At 37.4% G+C, this 21,700-nt stretch overlaps 1 long non-coding RNA gene across 3 annotated transcripts in view; it reads right to left on the bottom strand.

Moving 5' to 3' along the window:
- Positions 1-2,378: 2,378 nt before the first annotated feature.
- LOC135579110 (uncharacterized) overlaps positions 2,379-21,700 on the bottom strand; it is a 46,131-nt gene continuing 26,809 nt past the window's right edge. For 2 of the 3 annotated variants that reach the window (XR_010471579.1, XR_010471581.1), the window contains 4 exons: positions 19,352-19,466; positions 8,090-8,360; positions 6,073-6,303; positions 2,379-5,386 (listed from right to left, as the gene is read on the bottom strand). This is a non-coding gene — a long non-coding RNA (uncharacterized LOC135579110). The remainder of the gene's footprint in view (positions 5,387-6,072; positions 6,304-8,089; positions 8,361-19,351; positions 19,467-21,700) is intronic. The other variant, XR_010471584.1, reaches the window with a different exon arrangement.

The following is a 21,700-nucleotide window of genomic DNA, read 5'->3' as shown; positions in this document are numbered from 1 at the left end:
ACTAAAGATAAATGACAATTAAAACAAAACTTTCAGCCAATAGCTACACTTCTTGCTAATGATTAAATATGAACGTGTGTCTCAGTTATCTAGGGACAGATAATCTGTGTATTGTATCAGCAGAACAATGGATGTAGGCAATGAAAATTGGCTCAGGTCTGACAAGAGCTATTAGCACAGCACCATTGAAAACTAGTTTTTTTCTTCCAGGTGCACTTGCATCTTACTGCAGTATAGCCATTCCCTGCAAAGCAAGCTTGAGTGTTTCTGAAAGGCTGGAACTGGGAGTACTTGGAACTGCACACTTCCCTGATGGGTCGGAATGAAGGCAATGGAGCCAGACTCTTTTCTGTAGTATCATGTAGGACATGAGGCAAAAGACAAAAATTAAAGTATACTAAATTCAGTCTGAACACAATAAAATGCATTTTTACCATATGGGTGGTCAGGAACATGTTGCACAGAGTGGTTGTGGAATATGCATTCTTGGAGATAATAAAAGCCTGACTGGACATGGTTCTGAGCAACCTACTGTAGCTGACTCTGCTTGAGCAGGTGGGGGTGAACTAGATGATCTCAAGAGGTTCCTTCTAACCCAAGCAATTCTATGTTTCTGTGATTACATGTAAATAATTCAAAAGGTGACAGTTCAGCAGAGGACATGCACACTGGTAAATAATTTGAAAGGCAACAACACAGCTGAGCTCAGCTGGCTTGAGTCAACAGTCTTATTCCTCCACCACCAGCACAAGTTCCAGGATTCATTGAAGGGCTGTGCAAAGCTCAGCAGAATCTAGTTTCTAAACAAAAAATCCTGCTCATAATGCTTTCACTTTTCTTAGAAATTCCATTGTCCAGGAGTTTCCAATACTGAGGACCTCCAAGACTCTCTTTTACCTCAATAAATTGAGAGCCAATTTTGAATACATTACATACATACTGGCTTTGATTGATGTCTAAAGATCTGCCAACTTGCAGGAAAATTTCTCACGCTCTTCAGGTCACCTTTTCACACCTGTATCCTATGGCAATACCCCAAGCAAGGCCAACTAACTGACCCCTTTTCCCTAGTAACCCATGGTTTAGAATCCACATGCACTCCTCTGGTTCAGTAATTTATTGCGAACTGCTAACCAATTTAGTAATTCGACAGCAAGATATCGTTCATATTAATGTAAAAGCCTGGCTTTGTGGTAGTTTCTTGCTATATTTCTAAGGATGCCTGAGATATTTCTCAATACGTTCCTTAAAGCCTCTGGTGCACTATAAGTCTATGGTCTTGTCTGAAGTTTTTATAATACATTTTAATATTTCAAATAAAATTTCTCAGATACCTTCTCATATGAATTCTGATCAAAGCTTCCAAAAATACACAAAAATACACTTCCAAAAGTACACTTTTTAAAAATCTAGGGAGCAGAACTGAAATTAAACAAGCAACTTGTACTGTTCAATATTACTTTTGTGTGTGTGCATTTCCAGTGTGCAATAGCTATGTGTTTTCTTTCCCTGCTGGCTTTTATAGAATAAAATAAAAGCAATAAATTTCATGCCTTCTGAGCAAAAATGCATTTATTTATTTATTTATTTATTTATTTACTTATTTATTTAGGGCAGGGTCCTTTTAGTCAGGGTTTCCCTTGAACTATATGTCTGCAGACATATTCATGCCATAAACTAATGTCCCACAACTGTGCTTGGAGATGCTTTGGACAACTAATCAACTAATGAAATATCCCTAAAAAATTTCATGACTTCTTAGTCCTTCGTTCTCAGGATGCTTCATATCAGCTCTATACCTTCATGTGAACTAGAACAAACTGAATAATTATTGTAAAGTAAGTGCACTTGTCAGCTGTCTGAAAGGTTCATCTACATTTTTGAATTCACAGCAACACTTCTTTTTAACTGACCACACATGAAAGCATGTGAAGAGAGGCACAGGGAGATGCCTTTTTAGACCGCTGCAATGCCAGGCCAGCCTGCAGACTGCTTTGGGCAAATGGTGATGTGTAAAGCAAGTATAATGGTGGGACAGGTCTAGATGAAGCAAACATCATTTCTGCATTGATTCATTGTAAGTGACTTTGTAGCTACGTCTCACCTGTGGAATGCAGGACCAGTCCCTCTTTACTGTCCCACGCCAGAGGAAAGGGAACAACACATTTAACAGGTCACCTGGTCTGGAGAGGCAGAAGCTCTCATAAAAAGACTAATTAATAATGTAGATGTAGCTTGCTAACAAATAGCCGGTTGGAGGCAGATAGACTTCATTGACACCTGGGCTCTAATGTCAATGGGGTACTGGCTTTTCATCAGTGCTTCTTCCGGTCTTCATTGAGGCATTGCACTGTTTTTTCCATTGATTTAAAAAGACCTGAGAAATTAAGCAATGTTTATTTAGGTTTTCCATTTTACATCATGCATACAATAGGCACAATGAAGTCCTGGTGTATTATTAGCTTTTTTAAAAAATGGTATATTTTTGAGGTTCAAAACTATTTTTATTTATTGATCATTCTATATGTATCTAACTACATCATCAGTATATAATTTGTCAGAACTGCTAGCAAAACTGTGATATAACTAACGATAAAACAAAGAATTGGAGTGGACGTGTAGAACATAATCATGCCATCCTGAAAACAGTTCAGACTATGAAATTATAAACACTTCAAGCAAAAAAGTTCAATGTGTTTAGTCTTTTTTGTTTGCTTTAGGAATCTGTTTAATGGTTACAATGTGAAACAGTTTTAATCTCATAGCTTCTGATCATAATATTTACCTAAGAATATATTTTTAAAGCTTAGTATTTTTAAAGCTATAGTAACATTACACTGTAACTTTATTTAGAAGCTTGTAATATCACAGGAATAATTCCTTTACATTGGTATTTCATGAGTGATAATATTTATAACCACTTACATAAAAAAGAGGTTGCATTCCAGAAAATATTCTTCATTTTGCTCATTTATGGCCTGATCTAATACACACTTTAGTAAATGATGGGAGTTATTCCAAGATGTACCGCCAAAAAGCTTAAAAGGGAAAATATTCCAAATGAAAATAAAGCAAATAATGTTAACAGGATAAAAACCTTAAGTGTCTTCCCAAGGAGCTTGGTAATTATTCCATCAATTTCAGTGCATGTTACCAAATGTAGTACAGAAGTGGCGTAAGTAAAAGTGGAAGGGAATGGAGGAGAAGAGAAAGACCTCCAGGACTAGTTATTGGGAGACCAACAAGTCATCCTAGATGGGGAAAGCTAGATGTAGGTGTCTTCTAGCACTGAGTGGATCAGGGACTCATGCCTCATTTTGTTATAACCGCCACACTCTTCCATAATGAACATTATGCAAATGTGAAATGGTTAATTTCTTAAGTCAGAACTCGCCAAATAACAATTTTCAGTTTCAACAAACTAATGTTTATTCATGAAGATTTACTAGTAACAACCTTTTTCATTCCTATGATAGCATCTTAATGGTTGGACTCTATGATCTTAAAGGTGTTTTCTGAACAAAATGATTCTATGATTCTATGATTCTGTCTTGCAAATGGCTTTGGACAGTAATGCTCACTACTAGGACTCTGGATTGAGACCACAAGCTCTTTACCATCAGGGATCAAATAATTTGAATTATCAGACTTACAGTAGTTCAGTTTATTAATCAACTGATAAGCCTTTTATTTGTGGTCCAGTCTCCAAACTGGGATATGGAACCTAACTGAGTGGAATGTATAGAAGAAATACTGGTTGTGATTCTGTGGTCTGTTTCAAAAGAAGACTAACATATCAATGAAACTAGTTGCTTACTTGTGTTTAATATCTAACTTTATCTTACTTGTGCTTAATGTCTTGTGTTATCTTACATGTGTTTAATGTCTTATCTTTAATATCTTAAAGTCACAACAGTGACTTTCACAGTAGAAAAATATATTGGCTATAAAACTTACTTTATTAATTATACTGATTAACAGGTTTCAAAGTTCAAGCCTATGTTGCAGTAAATCTAGTACAGCAACCAAAGGAAACACTTCAAGTCACAGGTTTGAGAAAGTGGTCATATAAAGCCTCCATATGTAGAACAGTAGTGGAGAGAGAGTTACACCAGATGTGGTTTTCAGAATCAAAATAAGGAGGAAACCCTGACTAGAATTCTTTCCAAAAGCCTAGTAACTGGATTGCACACTTTAGCCTATAAAAGTTGAGTTCTAATTTATTGTTTCTAATAGGTGCCCAGTTGCTACATCTATGAAGCAGCCTAAGTAATGTACAGAAAGCTTCTGAAAGCACAAAACCCAGGTGATTAATTCTGGCTGTTCTCTGCATTCAGACAATTTTTCCCTCCTCCTGAAGGCCCTCCCAGATTTCCAGGTTTCAGACAGCATGTCTCTAGGTATCTTGTTGAGATATTTCAAAAAGAAGTTTCTGTAGCAGCTCTCTAACTCCAAACTAAACAATTTGACCTGGGCTTGAAACTACCAGCTATGGACCAGACCTGCTATTCATCACACATTTGTCATTATGTCCAAGTGACAGCACAAACTGGCCATAAAGTCTCCAGCAGCAAACCCAGAACCCTGCCAAGCCTTCTGCTGTACTCTGACTTTTGGTGCTGGTTGGACAGAAGGTACAAAGACACTGAAGATAAGCTACACGAAGCTGACAGGAAAAGCCCACCTTCATGTTATGTCCCACCACTGAGAGCTACCACTATCAATCATAATGGGTGAAGTCGCTCTACATACACCACTTCTCAGTGTTTAATTGCTCATTTTTATGTGATTCTACTTATACATTGTGCTTTGTTAGTCAACAGTGTTTGGATACTATATATTATACTTACGCCTTATTCTATCAGTAACATGACTCTCATTAGATTCTGGGAAGAGTCCACCAAAAGGGTTCTGCATTGCCATCACCTACAAAAATTTCTCAACCTCGACATTCCTTGGTTCGACAGAACCAAAGGATGAAGAAGGTGGATTACAAGAGTATGAGGACAGTGGTCAACCAGAAACTTGTCTATGGTTTTAAACAGCAAGTGCGGCTGCTCACTGTCAACTACTAACCACTGAGACAGTTTCTTGAGGACAGTTTACAACAGTTTGATGTCAACCATCTATCTGTGACCTATGGAAATGCTTCTGACTCCATCGTACTGCCAGGACAGAGTCCTAACCTCTTGCCATTCTCCTCCCTTACTTCCTCATTTTACAGCACTTCTTATTCACTTTGGCAGAAACAGTCATTGGTATGTGGTTTTTGCAAGACAAGTTAAGGACTTCTTCATTAGCAGGGGTGACATTTTGCAGGCCAGAGATAATCATATCTGGGCATCAAGAAATTTGATACCCTAATCCAGTTGATGAGCAGGGTCATCTGCAGCAAAGAAAAATCAAATGCATATGTCATAGTCATGTATAATCCATTTATGAATATCTTTGAAGATAAGACACATATACACACAAGTAGTTTAAATTAACTACAGTTTTCTGAGTCAGCCAGTTCATACTTTAGCTTGATTGTTTTTATTTGTCAAATAAAAGCTTTAAAATATTAATTACAAGAGTCAGAGTACAGGCAAACACAAACACATCCTGAAAAGCTATCTCAATCCACCTCCACCAGAAGCAACTGGGAAGCTCTTGATGTTTTCTAGTGACTCTGGAAAATTAACTGCTGCTCTATATTCTCAGTCAAGCTAACTGAAGAATGCTGCCAGACATTCCTAAATCCTTTAATTTTGTGGTCAGCAGATGGTTTATAAATTACATTTACTGTCTCTGAATATCTGAAAAATAGTTGTCAAGGCAAGCAATAATTTTCTTTATGATACAGAAGAGCAAGTGGTAACAAATGTTTTAATTAACACCATTCCTTCCACCAACTTTAGGGTCCATCCATTCCACCTTTAACCACTAAAATGAGAAAACTTGAAATACTTACTGAAAAATGTCTCTGCAGTAATGAAATAATAGTTTGTCCTTGAAAGAGTTTACTGCAATACTCTTGAACCACAGTTAACATGTCCACGGTTTCTTTCTATACTCTCCCAGTACACTTACCCTCTCATAATACTACCTCTGCGTACCCTCTTCTATTTTCAGTTCCTTAATACATTAAAGGAGGTGGATCGGCCATCTATAGCCCTTTACAAATCCAGCTGACTCGAGCTTTCTCCTGTAACCACTTCCCTTAGGATGACTGTGTCCATGAGTTCCGCACTTTACCAGACGTAGTCCTCTCAAACAACAACAATCTAAGGAAGTGCTGAGAAGCAGATACAGATTTGTATCCTGCAAAAGAACACAGAAAAAAATGACAGGTTTTACTTTTTCAACTCTCATTTTGTCTGTGCGCTTTTGCAGCATTCCTGAACTCTTTCACATTCTGAAAATGCCTTTGACTTTTCCAACAATCTTAAAGAGAAAAAAAAAAATTCAAACTATGCCTGCCCAAGATCTCAACTCCTGTAACACAAGTTTCTTTGGCTCAAGCAAGTGTTAACAAACAGCACATAAATACCTCTTCTCTATTATGACCAAATGTCTGTTTCACCCCCCCAAAAAAGCAAAAGAACCTCCTTCTGAGATTGGAATGTCTCAAAACATCACCTTTTTTTGTAAAATAAATGTCAACATACAAATATGTGGTAGATGTTGACCTACTGGTCACAACAGTTAAACAATTAAAATCCTTGTTAAAAAAGTAAACACCCAAAACCACTGTTGATAAATGGTCAGTAAAATGAGAACAACTTCCTCCTTCAGGTGTGCAATACAAATGGTAATACAAAGGATCTCTTTCACAGGCAGATTTGATGCAATCCACAGCACATTACATATTCTATGCTTACCATCACCCAGACCTAGTAGAGAGTTTTGTGGCTATGCCCTCGCCTACACACGACACATGAAACTCAAGCACACATACCTTCTTTACCAGGTCACACAGTTTATAGAGGTATGCAGTTTTGCTTCATACAACAATAACCTGCTGCCTCAGAAAGAAATATAATCTATATTAATGGCAGTCAAAAAAATGTAAGCAGATTTTAAGAGAGGATTAGGAAAAGTTATGGAAATTGAGCCCACCAGTAGCTGTTAAACACAATGAATGAAATGCAATCTGCCTCAGCAAGTTCCAGGAAACTGGGAGGTTTTAGGGGGAAAAGAATCATTCTACACCTGTTTTTGTGTTTTTTTTCCTTCATCACAAGAAACTCAAAAGTATTTGAGACAGGATGTTGACTCATATGAACTTTTGAATTGATGCATTAGAGAAATGTATATATGTTATGTATAAACCAGTTTTCAAAGTCCCATAATAAATAACAGATGGTATAAAACAAAAGAAAAGATCCCTTTAACCCCCAAAAGGAGTACTACATTGTCTCATGATTCCTCTGGATCTTAATTCTTTCCTGCTACTATCCATAGAAGTCTACATCAGGACAGGAAGTTCAAGTGTGTCCCATGTGATTCAAAGACTTGCTGGTTACCTTCCATTTTTATTACCCCAGACCCAGAGTTGCCTTCCATTTCTCCAAGTTTTCCTACACATGGGATACTGTTCTTCAGCTGGAGAGTCAGTCATGCTTATCGCTGTTCACACGCACATGTTAACTACCATTTCCAGTGTTAATTTCTTTCTTTTCATTTCCTTTCCGATTTTTCTTTGGTTTTAATGTAATAGATTCCTCAGCACTTATGCACAGGAATGCACCAGAAGTTTTCATGCTCCAAGCTGCAGCAGTGTAAATTCCGATTTCCCTCTTCTTCTAACTATAACACTCCTGAACCTGTCTTACTGATGTATAGTCAGTCCTCCCTCTAAATATAAGGTCTGTTTCCCTCAAAATGGAGCTATCACTGATCTAACTAACACTGCAATGAATCTTCTGATGTTAAGGGTTTTCTTTATGTTATAGAATCTCTGTCAAATCTTTCTTCTTCCAAAATTTATTTCCTGACTCAGAGTAGACCCCTCTCTCAAATCTAAGGCACCACAGGAACAAGATTAATAACTTTGATTCCAGGTCCACTTGGTTCAAATACTCCATATAAATATTTATTTACTCACATCAAGGGTGCTCAATGAAATCTTTTTTTCTGATGTACCTCCTGAATCTGTGGCTTTATGAGAAGCAGGAGGAAATATCTTGACCTTCTTGATAGCTTGAATCCAGGATGTTAGACTTCAAATATCAAGTTTCACAAGTAACACCACATATCATCTTTGTTTCTTCAAGGCACTCAGTAACTCAGACCTTCACATGGCATATCTGTGTGATATCCTCAGAGAAGGAATGTGATTTCATCAGAGAATACATTTGCCTTTCTTCCACATTTACCTATAATCATGAAGTTAAAATATTTAGGTACATATTCAAAGGAAACAAAATCTATCTTCTCTCCCCAGTATCCCTTATCCATCATTGTCTCACAGGAATTTAAACAAAGTTTCAAAGTAAGAAAAAATTAAAAGACCACAAAGTGTAATACTTAAAGTAATACACAGTCCATTACTCATTTACTTTTCTCCACGTAGAAAGAATCTACATTTTGACGGTTAGCCAAGGTGAAGTTGCAGATCTAAATTTTTGTTTGAATAGCAATTTAGTTATTAAATAGATGCTTAGTGGTGGGAATTTAAGATAACCTGGAGGTTCTAAGCAACTATTTGGTAATGCTTTTGTGTTTAAAAACTAATAAAACAGATCTCTACAAGAGCAGTGATCTCGAAGAAAGGCTGTTTGGGTCCAAAATAGTATTGTTACATTATAGATTTTTGAAAGTGCGTATTATATTGTTAAGCTTTTGAAAAACTGAGATGAAGGGAATTTATTTTGTTAAAAATGAATGCATTTTGTGAACCACCTGTTCACACATTGAAAAGAGATATGCAACAATTGCTTTCAGAAATTCAGGTCATATGGTCAGCCCCTGAATTAATTATCTGTCCAAGACTGATTGGGGTGAGACCAAATAATTACTCATTAGCATTCAGCACCACTGTCAGGCTGCATTTTGCATGCTATGGTGTATGCTGCCCTTTTACGTTTTATTCAGTCTCCTTTTTGGGTTACACCACATTGTTCTGCATGACTGGGAAATGAAATTGGAAAGAGGAAAAGAGAAGTTTGGAGAATAAAGCAGACATGACTTTATATTAAAAAATGTGCATTACACAGTTTTGGTTATTGAATGACCAAACTGTCTACAAACTATTTCTATAAATCTGCCACATACTGGTCTCTCTGGGCAGCCAATAGGAATTCTGGGCATAGAGAGTTTGCAGCGTTATACATTAAGTTGTTCAAATTCTTCAAAAACTAATGTTCTGTGTTTAAGTGATCCAGTTTGTAACTGGATGAACTGTAAAGTAATATTTCCTCTTACCCTGTAGGCTTGTAAAATTTTTTGTCTGTGCAGCTCAGTATTGTATTTCAGTAACTACGCCATTTAGCACTGCATGGTGCAACGTTCACATTCTTGGACATGTGAAAGAGAAACAGACAGCTCTAGTTGCCCCCAGTTTTGGACACCATACTTCATAACTCTGTCCTGTGCTACACAGTAATAAGCACAATGCCATCTTAGAAGAGTAATATACAGAATCTGCCTCAAGGTCCTGTATGTTCTGTAGAAAATACATTAAAATTAAGCTGCAATATTCTCCAAACCTCTGTCCATATGGCCATGCCTAAACTAGTAAACTGAGTATACCCAGGACTCCAGTTTCACAATGAGGCCAAATGGAGAAGAACAGCTGCATTCACGCTATTAAACTACTTGCTCTTCAAAACAGGGTGTCTACACTGGGAATGTGCCTAATGGCACATTAGGCCTCAACCCTATAATAAATCCAGACCTGTGCTGGAGATCTGTTTTAGAGAATACTGATTGGTATGAACCAAAATAATGGCAAGGGTCATTCAAAAAATTTAACTATATAAATACTAAAATTCCACACCCTGCAACTGTTAACTGGCCCTAACTCGATACAGACATAACTGTGTTTTCCTACAATAAGGAATCAGAAAACAGTAAGCATAGATCAGCTAAATTCACAGGAAAAATGGTAAAATTTTGCCTTGCTTGACTTCCAAAAAAATCTTCTTTATCCATCAAAGGAGCTTTGTAACAATGTTCTGCGCTCTATAATCTTCCACAAATGTCAAGAAGTCACAGTTTCATTATTTGTTTAAACTCTGATTGTAAAACATGGTTTATTCCCATATAGGTTCCAAAAGAACTTTTAGAAGGACCATACCTAAAAGTTTGTGTTTTCAAAAGTAAAACACAAAATCCTGTAGACCGTTAAGTTCTTAAAATACCCCTGCTTGATCTGGAAGTTGCCATCTGTAGTAATCCTCTACATTTAGATGCATGTTGTAAAGGCAGAATCCAATCACCCAAAATCACTAACATTGTTTCACAAGTTAAATGATTAAATAGATGATTTTATTTAAGATAAGTTTTTTAAGGAATCTGGCCAAGTTTCTCCTCTTGGTAACCATCACTGATCAGGGGGATCCACTGCTAAATTCATGACATATTTCAAGCCCATGAACCCAAAAAGCACTTCAGCATTCCCCACTTCAGGGATTCTAGATGTTTTGGGAATGTTCTTTTGATATGAAACATGCTTGTGAAGAAAGTTTCCCAGTCATCCTCACTTCTTTTACTTCATTTTGAACTGTGGGACTGTATTAGGGCACAACTGTATCTGTACCAGATGAAACTAAACCAGAAGTGATACAGGTACGTATACAAACAGAATTGCAGTGTCTGTGGCATGGCTGGAGCTACCGAGCTCGAAACAAATTGCAAAACTTCCAGGCTCTGAGTCATAATATTGCAGCAGAAAGTCTAGAAGTGCTGGAGCTTCTCACCTAAACTGGTTTTCATGGGGGCTTCTAGAAAGTCTGCTGGTTTATGAGGCATCATTTTTAATAACAAGCCCACGAAATTTGGAGTTGAAGAATACTAATGCAGCACCAATGTCTTTTGGAATTGTTTGACCAGCTAGAGCTCAGTCATTCTGGCAGCATCCCAGTTCAAGCAGCAGGGGAAAAAAAAATCTATTTGAACTTAACTGACACAATTTAAGACAAGATGCATTAATAATAGTTGTCAACATGATTTTAAGAAAAATAGACTGAGTCCTGGTATCAGTTTTTAGTGAGATTAAAAGTTTGAGACATTAAGTTGGATGAATGGATGTAGTATAGTTAGTTTTGTAAAATATTTTAAGTCTGAGATATTGTATAATGCTTCATAAAATAACCTGACAAAAAAGAAGTGATAAGTCAGCTAGCTAATATTTATCATAAAGTAGCTAGCAATAGTAAGCCATTGGCAAAGCAGGAAGGTTTTATTTTGCACATGCACCTGGTAACAGATTTCATGCTTTGCACTATTTTCTTCAGTAGCTTTAGCAGTATACATCATTTACTTTTCTCTTTGTGAACTGAGTCTGATTCACAAACATATGCTGAGTTAAAGTGCATGAGAAATCTCATCAAACAGAATTGGATTCCCAATGATAGGCTAAGACATAAAATTTAAACTACTCAAATGCCTAGAAATAAATGCATGATTAAGAGTTTTGTAGAACTGGGGCCCTGCACACTTTTATCTTGGAGCATTTGTATATGAATGCCATGAATAAAATATTATGACTAATCATGTTATTCTCTGATAATTTATTGCAGCCTTACTATTAGCTGAATATCTCTTTCCTCTTGACAAGTGTCCTGGGAAATTAAGGTGAAGTTGGTCTTTTATCACTATTTCAAGTTTATCTTTCCAAATGATTTTATTATAGTGATTTTGGAAGCAAATATATTAAGGCAGAGATATTACAGAACTGTTGTACAAAACGGTATTGTCAAATACCATGTAAGTGAATTTAGGTCTTACCACAAATATCTCAGAGATAATTTAGGACTAAATAAAAGGAAGTAAATCAGTTCTTGAGCCCTAAGGCACCTTTCAATAGTAATAGTAATAAATCAGAATGATAGCCTGAAACAGCCACTGATTTTTCCTCTTAATCAAATAAGATCAGAACCAAGCCATCATTCCACAGAAAAAGCAAAATTTAATTAGCTTATCTAACAGTGTCATTTAGTGAATCAAAAGCTTTGAAAGGTCAATGAATTTTGCCCTTATCGTCTCATTATCTTCCATTACTAACAAGATATCATTAAGCAACTTCATGAGATCAGTTAATGTAGCAACAGCCAGCAGCACTGCTACAATTTAAAGGGAAATTCCAGAATGTTTTAAATATTGATTTTTATTACATTTTTCATTCACAGAAATCTCCTAAAGGCCATTGGGAGAAGGCAAACAAATACAGTATTTTTACAGTTTCCATACTTGCTTCTATTTTTGCAAAAGCCAGTAGAGCCTTTTTCATCATCCTTGTTGTTCAGACACACACACCACAAAATATGTATGCAAGAATATAGACAAAAATGCAGCTGAAATGCTTCATTCTGATATCACTAATGTATGACCTCCACACAATATGCAACATTGTGTTGTCTCTCAGTAAAACCATTCTAGAGGTCCTTGTCTCACCCTTGCACAGACAAGCTTACCTCCCACTATGCATTATCTTCTCATACAGCTCCACATGGTCTGTTCTATAAATGGGACCAGTGAAAACAGCAGGGTTCGAAAAACAACTGCACTACTGTGCACACCAAAGGTCATTTCAGTGGTCTGCTTTAGAGCACAGATACGTAAAGAGTTGAACAAGTACCTTTGAGAGGGCAGAAACCTGTGGTGAGGAAACAGGCTGTGGTGGGAACCTCTCACCATAGATTTGCCTTCAGAGCAATTCTAATGAGGAACTGTACCCTGGAACGTAATTTTATGGAGTTACGCTGAGCACTGCTGTGAGGCAAATAGCAGTGCTTTAGTTAAAATAATTTGTTTACATTCCCTAAAATCAATGGAAATTTAAGATTTTCTCTTCTAAAAGCACAGAGCAAAGGCAAATAAAATAACTTGCTGAAGTTATCTCCATCAAATTGTGTTTATTTTAGCATAAGCTACCTACGGCTGTCCCACTGAGAGGCTGTCATGGTTTCCAAAAATACATGCTTTTAGCTGAAAACCCACATAGGCTCTCAGCTGAGATGCTTCCTCACTCCCCTTTTATTTATTGAACTTATCTGGTTTAAATTGATTTTGCTATATTTTTGTTCCTAGAAGGCTAAAACAAGGGCTAAAGGAATTCACATAACTTACACTATGCTGCAACAGAGTTTATATGGCAATTCTTCATTGTGAAAGGATGCAGGCTTTACAAAATCAGAAGTCTTAGTTACAAGGGAAGTTATCTCTTAAAAAAAACAAGATCAGCAGTTTCAGACTAGATAAGAACTCCTCAGATAGAAAACCACATACCCTGGCTGATAGCAGCAGATGTCTGATTCTTTGAGACAAGTGATGAGGCAGGGAAGGCTGAGTAAACTTTCCTCCTGATCCTGTTCCCTGCTGTTGTTGCCACAACCATCTCTGCTCACTTGCCATGTCCACTATCTAGGCAGATTTCCCCTCTTAACCAGCCTTTCATACCCCAACCACCCCTCTTAATATGAGATACATGCCTATTTCTGCAGGTGTGGGAGCAAGTGGCTTTCTTGCTGGCTTTGTGCTCTACCAACCGCTGCTGCTTCACCATCTGCTGCTCCTCTTTCATGTCTCCAAGCAGCTGTAAGTAAAGCTGCTGTGTTCAGTTCACATTCCAAGATTTTCTTAGCAACTACTCAGGCTAAAAAAGAAAATCTCTTAATGAAAACTGAGATTCTGCGGTCACTGCATCAGTACTAGATGTATGCCTTATTGACATGAACAGGACCCATCCAAGGGTCTGTCCAAACCATGTTCAGAGGGAGGTGAGTGAGCAGAAAAACAGATGATTAGGAATTTTCCAGCAAAGCAGACTTTTGCTGAGAAATGCTGATTTGCTGAAACTGAAGGGCAAGTTTTCATGAGGAAGTAAGCAGCCAGCTCACCGCAGCTGTGTCCCAGATGGGAATCCAAGCAACATAGGAGCCTTTCATTCAGTCCCTTTTCCACCTAGCAGCCTGGGAGATGTGGTGCTCTGAGCCACTCTTCAGTCCATCAGTTTCCCACCTTGACCACCTATCACTACAACGCTACCAGGAATAGGCAAGAAGGTAAGCTACGGGGGTTTATGAGGTGAGATTCAGGCATTTTATTACTTACAGACCAGAAACAGCTGAATGCCACTGGGCTACAATGAGAACTTTTCTAATAGTGAAACACTAAAAGGTTAAGCTCAAGACTACAAATTCATAGGGTCTGGCTCGATAACTTTAGGAATTTTAATAGAGGAATTGTGTGAGAAAGTCCATGTAAAAGCACTCATTACTGGTATGCATAAAATAAGTGCATATGTTTATTTCCTGTATGTTTTTGCCATCTTTATCACTCAAAATAGAATAGTATCTCTGTTCATAGAGTATAGAAGTCTCAGGGCCACACTTTCAAGCCAGAACGCATATTTTCATTTTGTGCCTGATATCACAAATAATAGAAGTGAAAGCTGAAATCGCATTTTACTAGGATGAATATAAAATGTCACTTGAACATGTCAAGTTGCTTGTTTGCATAAGGAATTGATAATGCAGCAAAAAAAATGAAAATGCAAGTCACTGAACTAAAGAATTAAAGGGTCTAGAAGAGCCTATAAGAGAAAGATCTCTCAACTCAGCAAGTTCTTCTGACAAAACAGACAAAAATACTTGTACCAATAGTCTACCGATTAACACTCACCAAATATATGTTAATGGAATAGACCATAGCAGCCCCAAAGGAAGTGTAATGATCAATTGTGGTAATAATCCACAAATTAAAGATCTCTAATAGTATGCATTCACTTGATAGACTGCAAGGGTTTTGAAAGGATGTTGCATTCTATCATGCCAATGATCCATGGACTAAGGGCTCACATTTATACAGCACAATGTGATGGCTTTGAGGGAGCTATTAGGGTCTTTCATGTCAATGATCCATGAATAATGAGAGTTGTTGGAGAAGTGTCTTTAAGTCTATGCTGCAGTGCTTCAAGAATGTATTAACATGGCTTAAGGTTTAACAAGTGTAATATACTTTGTGTAGCACGTCTTACACTTGTATTTACACAATGATTAATCATGGTATAGAAAGCATATGAAGGCAAAACGAAGAAGTGATGCTTAAATGAGAAAGTCATGTTTTCTCTTCCTTCAGTGCCTGAGATTAATATATAGCAGCAATAACCTCTTACTTCCCACATGGTGCTAATTCATATGGTGATCATAATATCACTGTAATCAAAAGCATGTAAGCTAGAGGCAGCCTTTGCAGCATGATAATAATCAAGGATGTCATCAAGGTGGAATCAACAGAGTTATGAGGGGTTAGGTAACCTCCTAATAATGACTTAAACAGGGACTGTTCAGTTTTATGTGAACCCTGATCTATTTTATTTGGAAATATTCTGATAGCATTGGATGATCATAGAGGTATGTATAACTGTAGGTGTGACAAACTGTCTAACCAAGTTCATAATTTTGAGTATGAGTAAAGGAAGATGAGAAAAAATACTTTGCATATTAAGAATATTTTCTGAAAATGTCTATACTAATGTGGTTCAGCACACAGTTTATGAAGATGGTCATTTTAAGATTCTTCCATCCATCCTAACCTCATCCTCCTCAAAGACAAAGTGAACTCTTGGCCTTGAGAATATGTAAAAGAGGAGGAAGGACACATGTCCTGCCCATGTGTGGTTTGGCAAGATCATCCTGCTGTAGTATTTTTCAATGACTGCCTGTCCCAATGCCTATAGATGCTCTTGGGAAAGAAGGGATGTCTTTTCTGTGGTATACAGGTGGGGGGAAGAAAGGGGACAGGAGGAAGGAGCTGTAAGCAGCATTCCCATTCCAGCTTGTTGCCACATCCAACTCTTCTGGCAGGAAGAGAAGCAGAGGAAAAGTTTCCTGCTGTGGCTAATGCTGTTACAGGCTACTGCAGTCTGGATGCATCATGTACAGACAACTGCAGCCCACTGGATCACAATATTGGGAGCCAGACACTGCAGCTGCTCAGTTTGGACCAGATTTGAGGGTAACTTCTTCAGACAGTGTGTAAGGAAATTTGAGTAGGGATCAAACAAGTTGTAATGTGAGTGTTGGCAAATTCACCCACACAACATGTAGTGACTCCTACGGTCATTGAGTTCAAGCTCCATTCAGAGCAGTGGAAATCTTCCCATTCCCATCAGAGGGTTTTTCCAGATGGAAAGTTATATTTCCAGCTCCAGAGGAGCTTGGCCTCTCTTTTACAGTCAGGAGTAGGAAACAGGAGGTAACTCCAGCCAGTCTTTCTGGTGGACGTTTCATGCACTCTCTGTCAAGAATTGCAAAAAAATAAAATTATACCTCTGGCTAGTCAACTGCCTCACTTTTCTTCCTCATCTTTGTAGCTTGATTTCTCACTCCCTTCAGGGCAGATGGACCAAATATAGTGGTATCACTATATGCTCTAAAGCTGATGAACTGCATACAGAGCTGAGAATTTGGCCAAATGACAGAGCTTCATACAAGGGTTTGCTTTCCCTCCACCCCACCCTATTCACATGGGAAGGCATCACAGCCATTACCTTGAAATTCTGTTAAAATGAGCCCCCACTTAATGCTACCCAAAGTAATTCAAATGAAGTACATGATTGTTTATAGGTTAACAAAAAAAAAAAAAAAAGACACTGACAAACAAACAAACAAACAAACAAAACCACTTAAATAATTTCCCAGTATTTAGAATAGCTTTTTGTTATCATTTCACTCATCCATTTCTCTTTTTCAAATTATTTCTGTTGAAATAGCAATGTTTCTCTTCAGTCCTTGTCTGCTTTACCAGTTTGATCTTAAGTAAAGCCACAACACTGAATTTGTGCTACCACAGATTACTTCCATTATTAGGACTGTGAAATCATAAATACAGGATTGTGAATTTATCGCACTACCAAGCTGAGATGTGGGGTAATGAGGGAGAACAACCCTATTCAGACACCAACATCTTCCGCAATATCTAGTGCAATGCAGAGTATTTGAAGAAGAGAAAATTGCTTTTTTTGCAGATATTCTATTTTCAAAGAAACCTAATTGATATCTATAATAACAGAACACATGATTTGCAGAAAATCTTGAAGAAGACACTGATCTTTGGCTACTGCCATCAGCTTGAGGTTACAGCCCAAAATACAGAGAACATGTGCATGAAGGTCATTAAAGTACCATTTCAGATGTGATAAAGGCAGAGTGAGTTCAGGGGAACCTCAGACTGCATTTTCATCTGTCACCCGGGCTCCTGGTTCAAGGGTAGAAGCTAGAATCAGTGACAGAGCTGGTCTCTTTAAAAAACATTGCTGGAACATGTTTTAGGTTCCAGGGTCAGAAGATGGGAACTTTGAAATTTGTATCAGGTGTGCAGGTTTCTTTTTAACTTCAGAAGAGAATCCGAAGTGACTGGTTCATGTGAACACCTGAAATGAAAGTAGAACTGGATGAAATATAGAAACAGTACACAGAGGAGAAAATGCCATTAGGTCCTCGATTTTTCTATTGAAGGGTCCTTCATCCCAGTAGTCTTCCTACTAGGATGGAAGAAAGACTTAATATATTTTCTGTAGATGGACACAACATCAATTCAAATGTAGAGAATGACTTTTTTTTTTTCCAGGATTCAGAGGAATTTTGCTGAAGAGAGGGAATGCTGGGTCAAAATTCTTTGACGCTGAAAAGGAGTTGAAGCTAGGTCACCTACCAGTTGGGTCAATGTGCTGTGCTGCTGTGGAAAAGTTAAAAGGGACATTAAATTTATCTTGTGAATAACCTGCTCCTGTGGTCATGCCCAGTGCATGACAAATGAATCAGGGGATTTAGGCAGAGAAACAGTTACCGGATCTTGACTAAGCTTAGTCAACAGGATATTTGAACTATTTTTGCCTGTATGCTTGAATACAAGATTGCATGTGTCTGGAAGATTTAAGGTCTGAAGAAGCTTATCTAGTGAGACTAGAGAGCAAGCGAGCTGAAATGAATGAGGATCATTCATTTGTATTCAGATGTGTTGGTATTTCAGAAGTGACCAAATTGAATGAGTGCCTGGATCCTCTTTAACATTCCATCTTTTCAGTTCTTATTTTTCAGTCAATAATCAAACAAATACATTCCTGTTTTTTAAGTGGAAAATCAAGAAAAGTATTCAGAGAAAAAAAGAAAATAAGTCAGCAGTCATAAACTCAAGATTGTGGCCCAGGAATAGTAAAATAAAAAAAAAAAAAAAAAATCTAAAAGATGTCTAAAAGATATCTAAAAGTAACACAGTAACAGAAAGGAAAATCCAAAAGGTACAGCAAGTGGGTCTTCATTATTATTTTTGATGATAGGTGTTCATGAAAATGTAAGTATGTCTTTTATAGCGATACAGATCTGCCAGCCTACCTACCTATTGAGGTTTATTATTATTCAATCTGTTTTAAAGGGTTTAGCTTTACAACAGAATCTGACAAAGAGTGCGTATGTGAGTTTGAATGTGATGGGGGTGAGAGCAGAAGGTGAGCTTGGTCAAAGTATGACATCCTGTTCCTCACCTCTGAAGTTTTACTGTGTCATCTGTAGCTACTATGGAAAGCTAAAAGTAACAGGAACTGTAAGTTTGAGATGAGTTGTTTACAGATGAGCAATATTTAATAGAGTACTGATTCACCTTCCAATGAGAAATTTTGTTTATGTTAAAAGGGAAAAGTGACACTACCTAATATTCTTCAAAAACTGAAAAGGCAACAGAAGTCATCTGTGCACAGGTTTGGTATAGAGGAATGTGAGGTTAACAGCCATTTTCCTGTTGGATAAAAATGAAGACTGGCAAGGGCACAGTTGAGAAAGAGGATTCATTCCCTTACTTGGAGTTCCGTCTCCAGAAGGTGACCTCTGGGCTGCAGTAGTATGTAATCAGACTGGCTCTTGCTCTTGTCTTTTCTCTATGGACCACTGAAAAGAATCTGGTTACTTCTTCTCTGTAATCCTCCTTCAATAGTGGAAGGCTGCAGTTTGACCTCTACTTTTTCTTCTGTATTCCAGGCTGAGCAAACCCCATTCCTACAGCCTCTCTTGTATGTTGTGTGCACTGGCACACCAACCATCCATAAGTGTCCTTTCTACAGACTCTGTCCATTCTGTTGATATTTGTTCTGTCCCAGCACCGGGCAGAATATTGCAGACATGACAAGTAGAGGTTAATTAGCTCTTACCTTAGCCTGCTGGGTCTTCCTAATGCACCTTGGTATGTGGATAGACTTTACAACTTGCTATTAAACACTCAGGACTTTAAAATGTTGATTTGATAGGATGTTTTACCAGGCTTGTCTGAAAAAAAGAACAGGATGCAACAGATGACAGTTGAGAAAAAACTTGGTCTTTTTGAGACAGCTTTGTAAAATTTCTCAACCAAAAACTTTGAACTGAGACAGGAGAGAAACTTTTGCTTTCTTAGTTGAAATGGAATAGATGTGATAGTTTTGTCTCAAAACTGTATTTTCTCATCCTTACCACAACCTTTTTCCATCTGAATTTGAATTTTCTTGGCTTAAATTTTTAGTTGCATGGGTTTCCTTTTGAGATTTACCAGAAAAATCCCTGCTTTGGAAATTCAACAGTTATCAGGTGGGTACACCTGCACTGTACAACATTGTAGCCTTTTAACATTTCTAGTATAGAATATTCTGGTCCATTATTATAAGTGTCTGGAATATGATTGATTTGCTAGGATATAAAAAGCCTGGAAACTTAATAAATATTTGCAATTAAAAATCTTCAAATAATATGCATGCAGATTCTGTCTGATTTTCCAGACAGATTTCCAGATTTTCTTTTTAATTCATGATCAGTTAATGTTTCATAAAATTAAATTATACCCAACAACAAAAGAATTATGGCTTATTGCATAGAAAAATGAGCAAGGAGTACATTTTCTTGATTAGTTAATAATAGCAAAACATTAACTTTCCCAAGGGCTTTGTCAGCTCTGAAAGCACCTGATGTACAATATCCGCTCATTAAATTACAAAAAAAAAAAAAAAGGGCTTTCAATATGTACTCTGAAAGAAAGAATACACAAAATGTGGATTTCCTGCTTCAACAAGGCTACCTAAAGTTCAGTTGCAGCAACACAGTGTTGTGTGTCTCCTTTGTATTAAGTTCAACAAGTATAAGACAAACACAGAACCAAACTTGGCAACTGCTACTCATGTGTGCAATCCCTCTTCCTGAAGGAAGTTCAATGACATATAACTCCAAAGGATAACTTCTGTGAAAAATCAAATATTGCCCTGAGTAAATGCTGTAGGGAAGGCTATGTAGCCCTGGACATTTCCATCTGCAAAATAACTCCAGTAGTAAGGAAATGAGCATAAAGCTCTCAAAGTCATGACACAATCTGCCTGAATTTGCTATTTTGGAGAATAAAGGATTGAGGGGGAACTTCTTAAGTAAGAGACTACCATAACAGACCATCAGGTGTCAGATGAGCACAAAATTATTCACAGAATAAACACACTTTTCTTACCAAAAAAAGTTTTTTGTGATTTCATTGAAATACTGAAGTTTCAGGTGAAGAAAAAAAAAAAAAAACACATATTTGCAAAATGGAAGAGAGGGTAGTGGAAGGAGGCTACCCCTTCACTATCCCCAACACCCAAAATGGCCTACTAGGGACAGATTCATGCAAGACTCAGATAGCTAAAGGGCTTGTTGATGACGATAGTCTTACTAAAAAGTGCTTATCTATTAAGTGAACCAGCTACCGAAAGGAGCATATCCCACTTCCCCCATATCATTATGTTATTGAGTAATTCTTCATTTCTCCATAGGTTAATTGCTATGCTATTTACATGTTCTTCCAGGTGAGCTAATGAAGCAGTAGTCATCACTCCTCTCCCTTGGGAGAAAAAAATTATGAGAATGAAATAAAAGAATAACAATTACAATGCAATAGGGAAAAAGAAAGTAGATGAGAATAAAGGAAGAAAGACTAGTGAGGAAGGAGTTTTTGATTCAATGCTTTATTTTTGCATGGCTAATATGTATGCTTTTATAATCACACATTTTCAGTTTCCGTAAGTATTACTTTATCTTTTCTGCAATGTATTGCCTTCTTAGCCAGACTCATCACCACGATAGGAGCTTACTTCAGAAGGCTTAAAGGTGACAGGGTGCAAGGAAAAGATGATTGTGTTGAGCTGTCACATACCCAGCACAAGTTTCTCTCTGTGAAGTCTCAGCCTGCCCCACTGTGAGTGCTTAGAAAACAGTAGGCATCGTTTCAAAATAAAAGAATGAACCCCTCCAAATTCTTGTACAGCAGAAGATGGGGCAGTGTCTTTTTTTTTTTAATGCTGTACAGATATATGTGAATGTGGGTCTAACAATAAAGAATCTGCCTTAGATGAAGGCTTAAATATTCTGGATGAGTAAACATTCTGAATACTTTAATACTCTGGAATCTAAGTTTTGGCTCCTATTTTGTTTGAACAAGTTATAGCACAGTGATGTTTAGGGATAGGCATGGGCCCAGGTTCGCAGTTACTGTGCCTCAGTAATCT

The sequence above is a fragment of the Columba livia genome, chromosome 1 (assembly GCF_036013475.1).
Source record: "Columba livia isolate bColLiv1 breed racing homer chromosome 1, bColLiv1.pat.W.v2, whole genome shotgun sequence".
NCBI lineage: Eukaryota > Metazoa > Chordata > Aves > Columbiformes > Columbidae > Columba > Columba livia.
Note: the sequence above shows the minus strand (reverse complement) of the source record. Positions and strands in the feature narration are given on the sequence as shown.